Source organism: Topomyia yanbarensis, chromosome 3 (assembly GCF_030247195.1).
Source record: "Topomyia yanbarensis strain Yona2022 chromosome 3, ASM3024719v1, whole genome shotgun sequence".
Lineage (NCBI taxonomy): Eukaryota > Metazoa > Arthropoda > Insecta > Diptera > Culicidae > Topomyia > Topomyia yanbarensis.
The window spans coordinates 19,691,733-19,707,947 of NC_080672.1; the positions used below are offsets into that span (position 1 = coordinate 19,691,733).

Genomic DNA, 16,215 nt, shown 5'->3' on the forward strand with positions numbered 1-16,215 from the left:
AGAAGATATTTTTCGTATAGGGCACCTTCTTTTATTTCGAAATCTAGACCACTTTGGAATCAATAACTGCTAAGTGGTGCGACTTTCGTCGACTTGAACAGATGGCAAATATAAGAAACCCTATTAACAACAGTAAATCAAAGCGAGAATGGCAGTAAATCCGAGCAGGTTAATCGCATTTCCTCTCTTGCTTGTCTGAAAATTGGTTTCGACCTTTATGTCGTTGCCTACTATTCTTTAATGCATATCAAGGCTCCATGCCTTCCTGTAAACTATGGAGTTTTGCTGAATTTTCCGATCACCAATAATTACAAATCGCCCCATTTGAAGCAGTTCATCAAGTCTAAAACTGTTAGCTACTAAATCGCTGTTCGTTCTTTTATAGATAAAGGTTTTAAGAGCAAACCAAATACAGACATGACTTAGACCATAGTCTTATTACGTGCCACCCAGTGAATAATGGAAACCAATCAGAATGTCGCTAATTAAACTTTAACTTCTAGAATTATTATGATGATGACCCCACTTCATTCCCACACAAAGTTGTTATCTCAACGATTTATCTAGAAGGCAAATTAATATAACTAAACGTTACCTTACAGACCGATATTTTGAAACAGATCCCCCTGCAGAGTTAACATATTTGTCATAAAAAATTGTATAGTACCGAAAATACCGGTACTGGCTTTTGTTCAGTACCGGTATTACGGTACAAAAAAGGGGTCGGTATTCCCGGGATTTTCGGTACCGGTATTACCGGTACCACAACCCCAATGGCGAAGTGGTTTCCATTAAGACTGACGTTCGGAGAAATTTTTCCGCGGCATTCCCCGCCTAAAGTGTCCCATACCTTCCTTTGTGACCCTGGAATATGACACCCTCTATGCACAGTTCACCCTGTGCACATATGATCATCAAACTGCCACGTGTCAGTTTTGTGAACAATCTGCACATTATGGAAAACCGTGCGTGGAAACTCATAAGAAGAAAACATCACCTACAACCAACAACACCATCCAGGCTTCAACGTCCACAGCTAAAACACAATCAATTGTCCAACCAGTAGTGACGGTTAAACGACAAACAAATATTGCAGTTAACAAGGATGAAATCTCCACGACCGCAGCCAGCAAAACGAAGAAGCATAACAAAACTATAGACCGAAACCTTCAAGATAGCAGCAACGATGATACTATTGACGAAAGCGACGATTAAGGAAGCACAGTGAATAACCCTCAGGTGTTGTCAGGTGACGCCGTACATGCTCCACCGCCTAGGAAACGAAGGTAAATTGCGTGCTAAGGATTCAATGTTTCATTAAAATGTTACTTTTTATTATTTATTTTCTGTAAATATATAAAAGGCCCACGGCTCCTTTAAGTTCACGCAACGAGCCGTGTCAATTAAACGAATTGAGAAAAAAGTATTTTCCGCGTTGCTGCTGTAAATATGAGGTTGAGTGTTACTGATGGAAAATTGGGCAGAACAAACACATCAGTTGCATAAATATGACCGTAGCGATTGGTAGTACTATTAATTTGCTTGAGTCAGTTGTAGCTAAATCCATACAATAGTGCAGCGCAAGCGGTGGAAATGTAAGAGCGAAGCACGTTGACTACAGGTGCGACATTGTCATGTGTATTACAAATAAAGTCAGGCTGGTTGTAGTCACCAAACAATAATGCTGATTACAGTCATTACTTCCATGGCAAGAAAAAACAGCATCAATAGGTCGGATATGGCTATTTGCACTGACTAGATCATTCTTGCGTTCTGGGGGTAAATATATTACGCCGATGCTGTTATACGATCAAGTATCTGTTTAAAGAACAGCTGTTAAAGCCAAACCTCAACAGGTGTTGGATCGACGAAACTGTTCAATGCGGATGATACAGCAATGAGTACGCCTTCACCGCGAGATTTGCGGTTGTTCTATAAATGGCATATGAATCGCCAAAAAGCAGCCGAGAATTAATTCTATCATCTAGGCAGGTCTCGGTGAGGAAAATTATGACGTAATGAAAGGCAGAGATAGCCAGAAAAATTTCATCGATTTTTGTGCAGAGCCCTCGGACATTTTGGTGAAAAATAAACAGTCTGTCACTTGAGTCTGCATAGCAAGTTGATTCCCAGATTCCATCACGTCTATCCAAGAATGATCATCTGATCAGACGAAGATATGTGCGCCTGAAATGGCATTACTTGAAAGGCGAGCAGTACCATTCGAAGCTGTAGCAGAACATATATGGCTTCTTATGTTACCTGGCAGCAGGATGAAATTTTACTATCCTGCTAGCAGAAGATAAACTTAAAACAGATAAAGAATGAAAATATGGCGTGGTTATAGATTCGTGTCTATCAGAGAATGTGTAGCTAGGCGAGTTCCTGCATTTGAATGTACCAAGAAACACTGATCATCAGATGATCATCCTTAGATCGACATGACAGAATTTCCCGCCAATCTCACTGCATTTGCAGCGTTTTTTGAACTGTACCGAATGAACTCTCTGAAAGATGCATGAACAGTCAGGCGACAAGACCGTAGCTCTGAACTGCAAATGCATGTGATCAAAGACTAATTGAATCCTCCATCGAGCATAGCAATAGCTAGTCTCACTCTTGTTCATTCGGCAACTCAATGGTATATTTTAATATTTTCAAACTCTTCCAATAAAAATTTCTGGACTACATTTGGTCGGTGTTAAGTCAGATCGAACTAAGTCGCAAAATCTTGAAAATTGAGATAATGAAAGCACTGGATAAAGAATTTTATCAGCTGCATTCGACTTTTACCAGATTTGCAATATGTTATGACAAAAATAAATTTTGAATTATAACGCAAAGGGTCCTGCGACTCAAACTTTAAACTCGTTTTTCTTGAAATCAATGCAATGTCACTAAGTCTGGTTTGACTTAACACCGACCAATTTGTGGTCCATGCCTAATATCTATACACAGCGCTCGATACCGATTTGAGCGCACGACCACACTCGTGATTCTCAATGAGGCGTACCCAGAGTTTATTGGACGCTTGAATCAGAACGCGTTGAACGCAACCTAAACCTAAACGGTTCAGCAGGAAGTGCATAGAGATAGCTGAACAGAAGGAACAATATCGCAAGCGATGTTCAGAAAGGTTGAGCGCGTCATTTACGAATAGTGACGCAAATCTGCAACCGAGGAGCAATCATTGTCAAAAGACCCAGCGACCAATAAATTTATTACAACCATCATGTCGTAATGCGTAACAATGGAATCCGTGTTCGTGTCGAGAGAAGGCGAGTGACGAAACATATTCCTTCTTACCTGAAGTTTCAATACGAAATAGAAGACGTAAATAAATCTCAAATTACGCTGTGCACATATGAAAGACAGGCCCTTATGTGCCCGTTTTGTAACAAGTAGGCATACTACCGGAAACCATGTACAAAAACCTCTAACGAAACAACATCAACTGCAAGCAAACTCAACACACAGCCCTCATCTACATCAACTGAATCACAAACAATCGGAAATGCAGCTCATGCATCACCAAATGCTGCAACAACAAAACCTACGAACAACGTGTCCGATCATTGTGATGCGCCTACTACTCCCCTCAACTGCCAGGGGGCCTACTGACCGAGGACCTGTGGTGTTTTTGTTTTTCCAGTTACCACTCATTCGGTATCGAATTGTGGACATCGGAGTTCCGTACATTTTGCAGGCCTTGTACAACGTCATTTCACCCTTCTGTATGCTCGAAATGCACTTGTTAATGGTTTCTTCTGAACATTTTTCACTGCCGGGTTTTCGCTTAGAACACAACCATTGTACTTTGAAGTGTATACTGAACAGTAATTAGGTATGTACAATCAAACAAAACACTGAAAAGTTATGCCTAGGCAGTTATTTGCAGAGTCGTAGAATGTACACAAGCTTATAGCCACAACTGGAACAGTTAAAAAACGGCCTACTTCGCACGACGCGAAATAAGGAACATGGCTAGTCAAGTGTACCAGTTGTAGCAGTAGTGTATGAACAAATAAATATGGATAAATGGTGTATATTTTTTCTTTTTTATTAAAACTACTTGTATTAAAATTGCCTAGAACGCTATTTGTTTATATTTATTGTGCGTATTGTACTCATTTTTTATTGAATTGGAAACGTGTATTCTTAGCTGAACTAGTAGGTTCACGGCGGGTATGACAATTTGAAATAAAATAACAATAAAATATTGCAAGACTTTTGTAATGTTATCAACAGTATCCAAAATAAACAGTGCATGTATTATAGTTTCACTTTATAACAATGAATTTAGTAGCAACCAAAGGTTTTGTTTGATAAAAGTGTTTTTTTTTCTCAATGATACCATAACTGGTGCTATTGCCATAACTGATACTCCTACCCTAATCGTGAAAACCCCTACAACATCAATAGCGAGTACAGTATGGACGAAAACGATAAACCGAGAAAAGGCGGAACAAGTGATCCCCATTGCCGAAAGAAAATCTTTACTCGATGTAACAAATCGTTGACACATGATCCGATGAATAGACAATGAAATTCGATTTATTTATTTTTATTTGCGCATTGTAAAAATTGAAAGATCCAAGGCTCAGGTAAGCGAAGCGAACGCTTTGAGCCATGTCAAATAAATGAAATAAAATAGTACCTTCACGCCTGGACGCTGAATAGCGACTACCTTGCCGAGTTTACATTCCTACATAACAGAGAGTATGGAACGTCGAGCTCAAACTGATATTATTTACACGAACCTATCCGCTGATTTTCATATAACAATCGTTAAACTGGAGAAATTTTAAGGTTCAACTGTGACATCTTGGCCATCTTGGAAAACAAAAAAGGAATTTTTCCTCACACCGTTGGAAAATCTTCGTGAAAATCAATCAGTAATATTCTACCAACGCCACGACTACATTAATTAATTTTCGGGAAGATTTTCCCAACGGTGTAAGAAAAAACTTCTTTTCTCGTTCTTCAAGATGGCCGCATATTGAGGCGTTCTTAGTTGAATCTCAAATTAACGGTTGGCTTAGTAGCTATTTCAATCCGAGCTCTCAGATCGACAGATAATGGTTTTCATTGTAGATTGCCAGGTATAGCGCAGGGAGGCTACTTGGGACCGTCGATGTTTCTGCTTTACTTCAATGACGTGTATTTAGCGCTGAAAACTGATCGCTAGTCCTGCACAGACGATCTCAAAATATTTCATTGCATGTGCTCAATTTAGGGTTACTGATTTCTCATCAACAGCATGAAACTTTGCGTGTGTGAAAATCCGAAAAAATGCTCGGTGATCGAATTCCCAAGAAAGACTTCCTAGCAGAGCTCTTCCTACAGACCCCTAGAAAGTTTTACTACCGAACATCGGGCAGCCAGTAGAAATCAGTCAGGATTTCGGCAGCTGTCAAAATTATTAAAATCGCGCTACCAGAATTCTATACTCTATACTCCTGCCAGTTATGTCGGGCAGATTTACCTCACCGATTCTCTTTTTTTGTTAGTCTTTGTTTAATTTTCGGCACATTTGCAACAAACTTCCAAGAAGGTTATCCGTATAGTTTTGGCAGATGAAAAATATAAGAAGAAACAACGATTTTTTTAACCACGGTAAGTAATATGAATTTCATGTCTCTATATTAAAAATTCAAAAAAGTACAAAAAAACCCAAAGCAATATAGAACTAGTCCTGCCGGTGCGTGCCTGTAAGGTGCGTAAATTTTATATCGCTGCCGGCTATCTGGGGGAAATCTGCCAGGCACGTCCGAGCGGGGCTTCTTAACTGCCGACAACCTGTGGAGAAAGCACAATCGATCGAGAAGTAACAGGGAGATACAGTTCCCTGTCGACTGTCTTGGATTTTCACTGATATTGTCACCCTACTTGAACATGAACGATTCTGGCGATTACACAAAAGTGAAACTAGTTACAACAAATTATTCTAAACTATCATATGATAGCCGATGTATGATTAAGTGCAAATATTCTACACGAACAATGAAGAACCACTCCATGAAACATCGATAACAACTCCCATAATCAGCGTCCATCGAATGCAACCTCTCATTATTTGTGTACAGTGCGAATTGAATTAGCACAAATGTTCGAATCGAGGAGGTAATTAAATGTCACTGAACTTTTGCACTCGATTTTCTATTTTGCGTTACCCTCATAGTCAAAAACGTGTGCTTTCATCATGTGAGGGCGTAATTCTGCAATGCTCCGACCAGTAGAATCGTTGTTTGATTTAGATTTATCGGGCTAAAATTAATATTTGATTCCATCCTGAATTATTATTACTATTATTACTTCGTCCCTCGCCCCTTTCTCCAGGGTGAAAGCATTTTTTTCGCAATGTGACGAGATTATTTGCAAACAGAGGATTACGTTTTTTTTCGCTACTCCCATGGCAATATCTAGCGGGTAGTTATTTATCGGATTTGATTCAATAGAACCAGTTGCAAGCAAACTTTGCACCGAATTCGTTTGCACTCTCTAAATATGAACCTAACGGAGCAGCGATTCGTGGAAGAAATTCAGTCGAAATTCCACAACGACCGACGACGACGACGACGGGAGGGTATGAAATCGAACGCGACATCGCCATGCCAGCTGAATCCCGAACCCGTCGCTGGTAAGCTTCGATGTGGTCTAAATTTAATAAACATCAACATAAATTTAAATTCATTCGTTGACGCGCGGCGGCGGCGTCCTCCGATAACGGGACGAAGCAAGAGAAGCGCAATGTAAATTGGATATAAAATTTGCTTAAATCTGGGTGTTTCCTGAAAATGTGCGCGCCAAAGCAGAAAAGTAAACTTGCGGTTGAGTGTCATTTGGGTGTTTGATCCGCGCCTGGGGGGGTGGGATGGAGTCGACGATCCGATGATGGCACAGGATGCTCGCTCCCTTATGGGGGTGGCTGTCAATCGAAATTCAATTCCGTGATTTTTTGGTTTCTAACGAGAAGGAAGGGCACACACTTTCTGTGGTGTAATCTTTGTGCAAGAAAATCGCGAGTCGACGTATGAAGTGCAAAGATTTATCAGTTTGATGTCGATGGCGCCGTCGCCGGTTGTCGATGAATTTGGTAGCGGAACAGTCGTGCTACGGGATAAGCTTTGTGTTTAACCAAGCGGGAAAAACGGAATGTGCAAAGTAGCTGCCAGTCGGTTACGGAAGATGTATTGGCAAAATTTAGCTGGCGGATTCGATAAACAGATGGCTCCGTGGAACTTGTTTTGATGTCCTCGGTTCTCATTTGAGGGGGGGGGGGGGGGGGCAATGCGGTTACTCAATATGTTTGTGGAAAGACAACAATGTCGCGGAATATGCTCTCAGGCTCCCAACATGTGCAAAGAATAAGGGGATTGTAAAAAAATCTGAATGTTACATGGCGGATTTCAGTAATTATGATTCTAATAACAAATAACAACTGTTAAATATTAAGTGTGGAGACTGTGGAAAGAGTCAAAAGTCCGCTGCTGAAATGGAAGGCGTCTTTCTTAAATTAAACATTGCACTATCACGATAGATGAAATCGCTTGTAATTTTGTTATCTTATCATAAATTGTTTGGGGTGTCTTTGAAAGGTTAGACCGTAGAAAATTTGTTTCACATATTGTTTGGTTTGTATACAATATGGTATATTTAAACATCGATTTTTTATAATATAAATATATTGTTTATTGGTAATAGACTAATTGTTTTTATTTCTATTTACTTGCAGATAACATGATTTGATTATTACGTTAATCCACATGCCAATAAGGTAAACTAAAAATCTGAACGTTTTTGTGATACAAATTCATATAACCCCAAAAGCCAAAAAGCCTCTCAATGAGCGCACTGTACGGAATGTATATCTTCTGACCTACCTTGGGCGAATAATTTATTTGGTTTCTGATGTAAGCGTCAATACTTTATTTAAGACTTTTTAGTGGTATCTTACGAGGAAAACAGATCCAAATGGTGAGCTGAGCGAAAGCAATTATGTAAAAAATTCCCCCAGAGGCAGAATTGGAACTTGCAACCCTTGGAACTCCGGCCCAATGTACAAACTTTTATACTATCCCTGGCATATGATGACGTCCCGGAAAGAACATATGATTATCGCACAGACGACAGTGATCTTACTCTTCCTCTAAAGCGAGATCACATACAACCGCAGCTGCCACCAAACAAAATGGATCTATTTAGTTCCTCCGCTAGATACCACATAGTTTCTTTCGCTTAACTCACCATTTCGATCTTTTTTCTTCGTTGCACAGTGGTCCAGAATGCAAATTTAGCAGGAATTTTGAGATTTTACTAAAACTAAACAACTTAGCCTTATTTAGTCTTTGGAGAAGTTTTCGTAGTTTCTGAGTCCCCTCTTTTTGTTGAAACAACAGTTAGGGTGGTTCTAATTTTACCAAGATCAAAAAATTAACTTTTTAGAAACTCTAGCTAGAGCCAAACGACCTTGTAGAATGACAAATTTTGGAAAAGTTTGCTGAAGACACGTAAGCTCTATCTGTCATACTTTTTATTTTACAACTAATTTAAAGTCGTAGCAAAGGGTGTTTCTTAGAAATACAGTTTTATTCAAAAAACTTTTGCTGTATTCATTTAAAACTGAAGTAGCCTTCAGACAAATTTAAGATTGTTTCAAGGCGAATGATTTGTTTCATGGCACCATATATTTAATTATTTCCGTTGAAAAGTTATGAGCACTTTTTCGCCAAAAATGAGGTTTTTTGGAATAACAATACAAAAGATAATTCTTTTTGAACTATAAATGGGACATTGCAAGATGACGTCATATGAGTAAAAATGCTCGAAAAAATGACAGTTCAGCGAGTAAATGTAAACAAGCTCTTTGAGCTGTCAGAAAAGTGAGGTTATACATTTTCATGCAATGCTCAATAAGGTCATGATTAGAGTTATAATAGAGCAAAAATGGCGAAAACGATATTTTTTTAAATTTCACCAAATTGATTTAAAAAAATTTATTTTGATGTATTAAGTTCTTATATCATCTGAACGCTAAAAGCTAGAGTTTTGATGTATTAGCAGAAAATCTTCGTCTTCGAAAACTCTGAAAAACATCTGAAGGATAGGGTGGAAAAAATGAAAACTGAAAAAGTTATATTAAAAATTTGGTTTTTCATGAATTGACTCTTTGTAATATGTTTAAATTACTTTCACGGTGAGCAATATAAAAAATGTACTTTCGTTTTCATGATAAAATATTGCACTTTACAACACTTTTCTATTATTTTAAATAGTGGGAAGGGTGGTTCTATTTTTTTAAAATCAGAAAATTAACTTTTTAATGGTTCGAGATGGAGTTTCGCTGTCTTCCCAAAAATTGAATAAAATGAAATTTAAAAAAACTTTGCCGAAGACACTGAAATTCTATGTCGTGTATTTTTTGTTTTACAAAAAATTTACCAAAAAAATTTGGGGTATTTCTTAAAAAATGGTTTTCTTTGTATAACTTTTGCAGTTTTGATTTTTCATTAAGATCACTTTAGAAATACTTTCAGATATTTTGAAGGAGAACAATTTGTCTTAATATATTGAACCTCTAGCTTCCCTCGTTAGAAAGTTATATATACTTTTTATTAAAAATAAACTATTTTTTGAGTAAATATTGCAAGATATAAAAAATATCGTATTTGCCATTTTTGGTGGTCTATACTATAAAGCATGCTATTTCATATAAAAGCAACGGTATTTAATGTGTAGTGCCCGAATCGAAGATAATTATATTTGAAAAAGTTGCATTTTTTATATAAAAGTTTTTATTACTTTAAAAACGTGTTTAATCCACCTAACAGTGTGATGAGACATTTCTTATAACTCTTATCACTCTTCGGATATTATATCGTTTGAGAGCATTTAGAACTTGATGCTTCGCGATGTTTTTGATAACACATACTACATGGGATAGTGGCAGGACTCAGAGAATCGCTCAAATCAGCACAGGACAACATCAGTGCTAGGAATCTCAAACCAAATCAATGGGAAAGCGAAAAAATGGCCCATAAAATAGACATACCAACGAATTATTGTTAATGCTCTGTTAATAAAATATCTATATTGTGGTGGGAAAACTGAATTTTCCTAAAGGGGTTATATATTGTACTGAAACAAAAAAAACGAATTTTTTTGAATCGATTTGAAGTTTATATTTTACTCAAATTTCCAACGCGACTGAGAACTAAGAAATCAACGCTTTTTCTTGAAAAGGGCGATACTAGCAGTGATACCATTCAAAGAAAATCAACAGTGTATATTTCCAGACTTGGTTTTATTTCCTATTTAAGAACTATTGTATTTTTTTACATTCTAGATTGCATGATTCAGTGATCGAAACCCAAAACTTCATAAAGTATTTGAAATTATTAAATTAAAATTTGTTTTTGCTATTGAAATTGACAAAATGATAGTATCGCCCCTTTGGCGATTGTTTACTTTTTCGGTCCCATCTATCAGCATTGAAGTATCGCTCTTACGTTTTGTTACAATAACTACCGTTTTACACCACCGATTTCGTCCGGGTTTTTTCAATAGAGATCATTGTTACTATTTACAGCTGGTATCAGTTTGATAATCCTAAAAAATACGAAAATAACAGTTTCGCCTCTAAACTACTAGCAAAAAAAGTATCGCCCTGTTTGTTTGCATGGAGCGTGGAGGGCGAAACTTTAAATAAACAAACAAAAATATAGTTTCGCCTGTTGTACTTTTTGCTGTAGTTTAAGAAAGCAGTATCGTAGAATCCAAACTTTTAGGTTAATTTGTTGCGTTTCAAAGCCCTCATTCGCATGTATCTATGTTTACATTTGTAAGTATCGCCCTTTTCACAAAAAAAAGCGTTGAAATGAAATCGCAGCTCCTGATATCACGCTATCTCTGAAGTACATGCGTGCATAGTTTCAAATTTTACTTCGACATCGACTTTTTCTAAAGGTGACTTCCCAGTAGTATTCTTGATTTGAATTATTATCGCTAATCCTAATGCAAAAGAACAAATAAAAACCACACGAAAACGAACCGTTTGGGAAAATCATCATCATTAGTGGAATTTTCATTTTCACGAAACTTTTCGATAACCTTCCGTCACTTGCGTTAATGCACTGGGTGACAGGAAAAAATGACCCCTATCGGCCCACCTCTGCGTCGATTCCTAGTCCCACCAGGAGTACTTGCACCAAATTTGAAGCAAATCGGACAAGTCCAACTACCGCACCAACGGGCCTGAAGTTTGTATGGGAATTTTCAATAATTTACATAGAGAAAACCCACCAGCACACATTTTCGCCGCTAGGTGGCACTGTATGCATCGTATTATCACTGTAAGTGAAAATAAGAAGGATAATTGAATTGTCTACAACTTAGTCGAAGACTGCAAGTAAATCCGACTTTGTTAAAAGAAGTTATTAAACTTTTAATGAAGTGATGTCTGAGTCAGTTTTGCATGGGGCCTGATAGTGCGTGGTTGTGTATCAGTACTCGATTCACACGAACTAAACATTTTTGTGAAATAATCGTTGGGTTTAGCTCAATGGTATGTTCAGAAGAATTATAGTAAATAATACGAGTCATGCTTTGATTAGAAAATTTTAGTTCCACCTGTTACCGCATAGAGGGCGCCAACACTAACTTTTCAACGGAGAGAGATAGAAATTTGGTGTCTTCTACAAAGTTATAGAACAGGCATTTTTCAGTATTTCTTCTGAACATCTTGATACTCTATCTCTCTTCTATGAAAAGTTAGTAGTGGCGCCCTCTATGCGGTCACAGGTGGAAATAAAATTTTCTAACCAAAACATAACTCGTATTATTTACTATAATTCTTGTAAACATACTATTCCGCTAAATCTAACCATCATTTCACAAAAATATATAGTTCGCGGGACTCGAGTACTGATACATAACCATGCACTGCTAGGCCCCATGCAAAACTGACTCAGACATCACTTCGTTAAAAGTTTAATAACTTCTTTTAACATAGCCGGATTTACTAGCAGTCTTCGACTAAGTTGTAGATAATTAAAATATCTTTCTTATTTTCACTTACAGTGATAATACAATGTATACAGTGCCCCCTAGCGGCGAAAATACGATCTAGTGAGTTTTCTTCATGTAAATTGTTGAAAAATCCAATATAAACTTCAGGCACGTTGGTCCGGTAGTTAGACTTGTCCGATTTGCTTCAAATTTGGTACAAGTACTCCTGGTGGGACTAGGAATCGACTCAGGGGTGGGCCGATTGAGTTTTCAAAAATTCATCATTTTTCTGGGCAGCCTAGTGCACAGTGCTTTAAAAATCTAGCGAAATCGTCTTAGGGCACCAGCGGGTCTGTAAAGAATACTAAATATTAATTTCTATTCCATACTTTTCAGTTCAGCAATTCGAGAGATCGTGCTCACCGCAAGCCATGAAAAATAGACTACGTTGTGAAGCGATGGTCACTATTTATTAAAAAATCACGGTTGAATAAAAAATAAAACTATTAAAAAATTTCAAATAGTTTATAATTTTCACAAACTTATTAGGAAAAATTGTTTAATAAGCTTTCGTAATATTGTGTAGGAAAAAAGCTGAAAATTTGAAAATAAATCTGAGGATTATGATTGATTACAGAACTCTGGAATTTTCTATTGGAATGTTTTCAGGCAGGAATTTGATATTGATGCTATTAGACAACTGTGAAATCAAGATCAATAGATCAGTTACATATCAGGACCCCATTCCGACAATTTAACAAAAGTCCTCATGATGTTTACAACAACAGAATATCAATCTACGGATCAGATAATGTTATTGTAATATTGAATTGAATCAGTCTGCATCAATAAATTTTCAACTCCAATCCAATATTTTTTTTTGGTGTGGGAGGGGGGCTGTATGGTGTTAAACCCCAAAACCTTCTTTTGGCTACGCCGTTGCTTGGAGTTATTTATTTCGCTTTTCATTTTCCGAAAGGTTTCAGATCTATCCGATGGTCATAAGTTAGAAAAATTGCAGTCAGAAGGTTCGCATAAATGTACATTTTTGCACTGAAAAGTTATCAAGTTCCTTCCAGACAACTTGGAAGTGTTCGGTGATTATTTCTAGTGGTTGTAGATAGAAAAATGAAATACAAAATTCGATTTATCGAAATAATGTTTGGCTTATTTCAATGGATTATTACTATATTGAACAATAAATAGGCGACGAAAAGTAATCCACAAACAACAAGCCATAACTTTTAAAGTATTCAAAATAGATATTTGAAGTCTTCAGTAAAGTTATTCGCAAAAGTAAGAGCCTCAAATTTGCTGAAGGCATCATTTCGTTATAATCACTTCCAAGAAAATTTGAGAAAATATCTCACTCATAGGGGGATTAATCAGCAAAAGCACAATACCAAAAGAAAGGGCATATTAGCTCCATTAAATTCTCCGAAGATACAATTGACCTAAAATAAGCCGTTTTGGCGTTAATAATAGATTACATGTTTTTGGTCATATTTCTGGCAATGGGAAATGATAAAAATCTTTCGTCCGCATTTAATTATAAATATCTCTTTTGATAATAGTCCGATTTCAACAATCTATAGCTTGTTCGAAAGGTATTCGTTAAAGCTGTCTAAAAACATACAAATTGGTAATCTATATTGTCAATTTCTGCAGATAATTTAAAAAAACTGCAAAAAACGCCATTTTTACGCATTCAAACATTTATATCTTAAAAACTAAACATCAGAATCAAAAAAAAAATAATAGCGTTCATACTGTTTTTTAGTTCTTTCATTTAAAATTGGTTTGGATAAGATCGGTTCAGCCATTGCTGAGAAACACGAATGAGAATTTGTCCGTTACATACACACACACACACAGACACACACACACACACACACAGACATTGTCCCAAATCGTCGAGCTGAGTCGATTGGTATATAAGACTCGGCCCTCCGGGCCTCGGAAAAAATCTTGAAAGTTTGAGCGAATTCTATACATTTCTTTTATAAGAAATGTAATAAGAAATGTAAAAAGTTTAGTAGTTGATGTTTAAAAAAAAAATGCGCCCTAAAATAATCTTCAAGTTGTCCAAAGGGTACTTTTGCGTAAAATAAAAACTTCAAAAGTTATAGAAATAAAACCGTTTTTTAAGGAACACCCTGAATTTCTCGTGAAATGGAAAGTATAAAAGCTAGAGCTTACATATCTCCAGCAAATTGTCTAAAATGTATTGCTCTACAATTTCATCGAAGACAGTAAAGCTCTATCTGAAACAGTTAAAAAGTTCTATGTTAAATAGTACTAAATTTAGAACCACCCTAGCATCGGTTTAAACAAAAAGAAGGGCCTTGCAAAGTACAACAACTTTTCCAAATATGTTGTAAGGCTAAGTCATTTAATTTTAGCAAAAAGGTAAAATTCCTGCTAAATTCGCATTCTGGACCACTGTGCGTTGGATATCAATAAAAAGAAGTCTCGAAAATTGGGCGGCTTATCCAAGAACCTGTCTACCTTTGATTTAAAGCATGCCTTTCTTTAGGCACACCTGGCCAAGAATAGATGCAAATAGTGCGCTTTCAGTGTTTTCGGCAGGGGTATGTTGCAATTTACTCAACTACTCGGTGAGGTAACACCACCCCTGACCGATCTACTCAAAACACAAACCAAGACTTTAGTTTGGAACTCTGAGGCAGACCTCGACGAACTTCTAGTTACTCCTCCAGTTTTAGTTCCATCAGTTTTCTCCAAAGAGTTCATCATCCTCTAAACGGACGTTAGTGACGTAACAGTCGCTGTTGTTATGGTGCCGGCGTAGCCCGAGGATGAGAAAGTAGTTGCATACTTTTCACTTCACATACATACTATTGAACAGCGGAACGGTAAGGACAATGTCGTGCCGGATGCGTCATCCAAAATCCAAACGATTACGCTGACTTCGAAGTACAGAATGATCAACTTTTCAAATATGTAAATTCGAAAGTTTTTCCGTGTGATTCGCGGTTCAGCTGGGAACTCATCCTAACACCTGGGTTCTGTCAAGATACAACTTACCCACAAAAATTTGCTCACGTGGGATATGATAAAATGATCCACGAAGTGCTGTTGCGATACTACTGGTCTCATATGGTACCCTTGCTTGTCGTACTTGACCTCTTCAGCAAGAACACCATTGTAACTTACCGTCCGAAAAATCCCTACTAAATCGCTTTGCACGATACAGACCCGCAATGGCATTCTGGAAATTCTGCTGAGCGACTGAGCGACAATGCCTCCAACTTTTACCTCGAAGGAGTTCAGTCAATTCTTAAAAGAAACTAAAGCCAAACATTGGCTGAACTCCCGCAATCATTCGCAGGCTAACCCAATGCAGCGAACAAATCGCTCCATAGATACTCCAATCCAGGCGCATGCTCAAACCGAGCAGCACAACTGAGATGTAGTTCATATTACTAATCTAGAGTGCATCCTAAATATTAGCGTTCATTTCTCCAATGGGTTCTGTCCTCATTTCATCATTAACGGGTATGGAATGGCATCTGCCGAGGATTTCCGATAAGCTTGACCAAAAACAGACACCAGCAGTTAGATAAACTTCAAAAAATTGTGCCCAAAAATTTGGTAAAGGCAAGCCAAGGCGTTCGACAGCAATACAATTTGCGACATCGCAAGTTTGCAAAACGTTTTGATGACGGTCCAATGGTTTAGTTATTCTGAAGATCTGGGAGTAGAATTTTGTTACTACCTCTCTCCAGTGTGCATGTGAATTTGTGCACTCAACCTTATTTTTTCTCGTTTCCCTAACGATCTGCACAATTCGTGTACAGTTTTTGTCAAAAGACCTTTTGAGCTTATTGGGTGTAGTACTTTTACAATTGTAACCAAAGCTTTAAATTAGTTCGGATACATACAACAATTAATAATTAATGGTAGGCTACGTTTGCAGCGGCCGGTTTATTGCCACAGCTCGCCACAGAACAAAGAAAACTCTCTCTCTCTCTCTCTCTCTCTCTCTCTCTCTCTTGCATCAAATAGTTTGCATCAATTTTTATGCCACACACAATATGATAATTTAATTGAATAATATGATGAAACATTGCAGAAGCAGCATTTTTTTCAAGGTTTTTTACGCGTGTGCGGATTTTTCCGCGAATTTTCCAATTAACGCGTTTTTTACGCGGATTTTCGAAATTAAAGCGTTTTTTTAACGCAGAT

The 16,215-nt window shown here is 37.3% G+C and overlaps 1 protein-coding gene across 1 annotated transcript in view; it reads left to right on the forward strand.

The window, feature by feature from the left end:
• The window catches only part of LOC131691945 (toll-like receptor 6), a 277,845-nt gene that overhangs the window by 192,205 nt on the left and 69,425 nt on the right, over positions 1-16,215 (forward strand). The window contains exon 3 of the mRNA XM_058978725.1: positions 7,736-7,777. The gene's annotated coding sequence lies outside the window, so the exon portion shown is untranslated. The remainder of the gene's footprint in view (positions 1-7,735; positions 7,778-16,215) is intronic.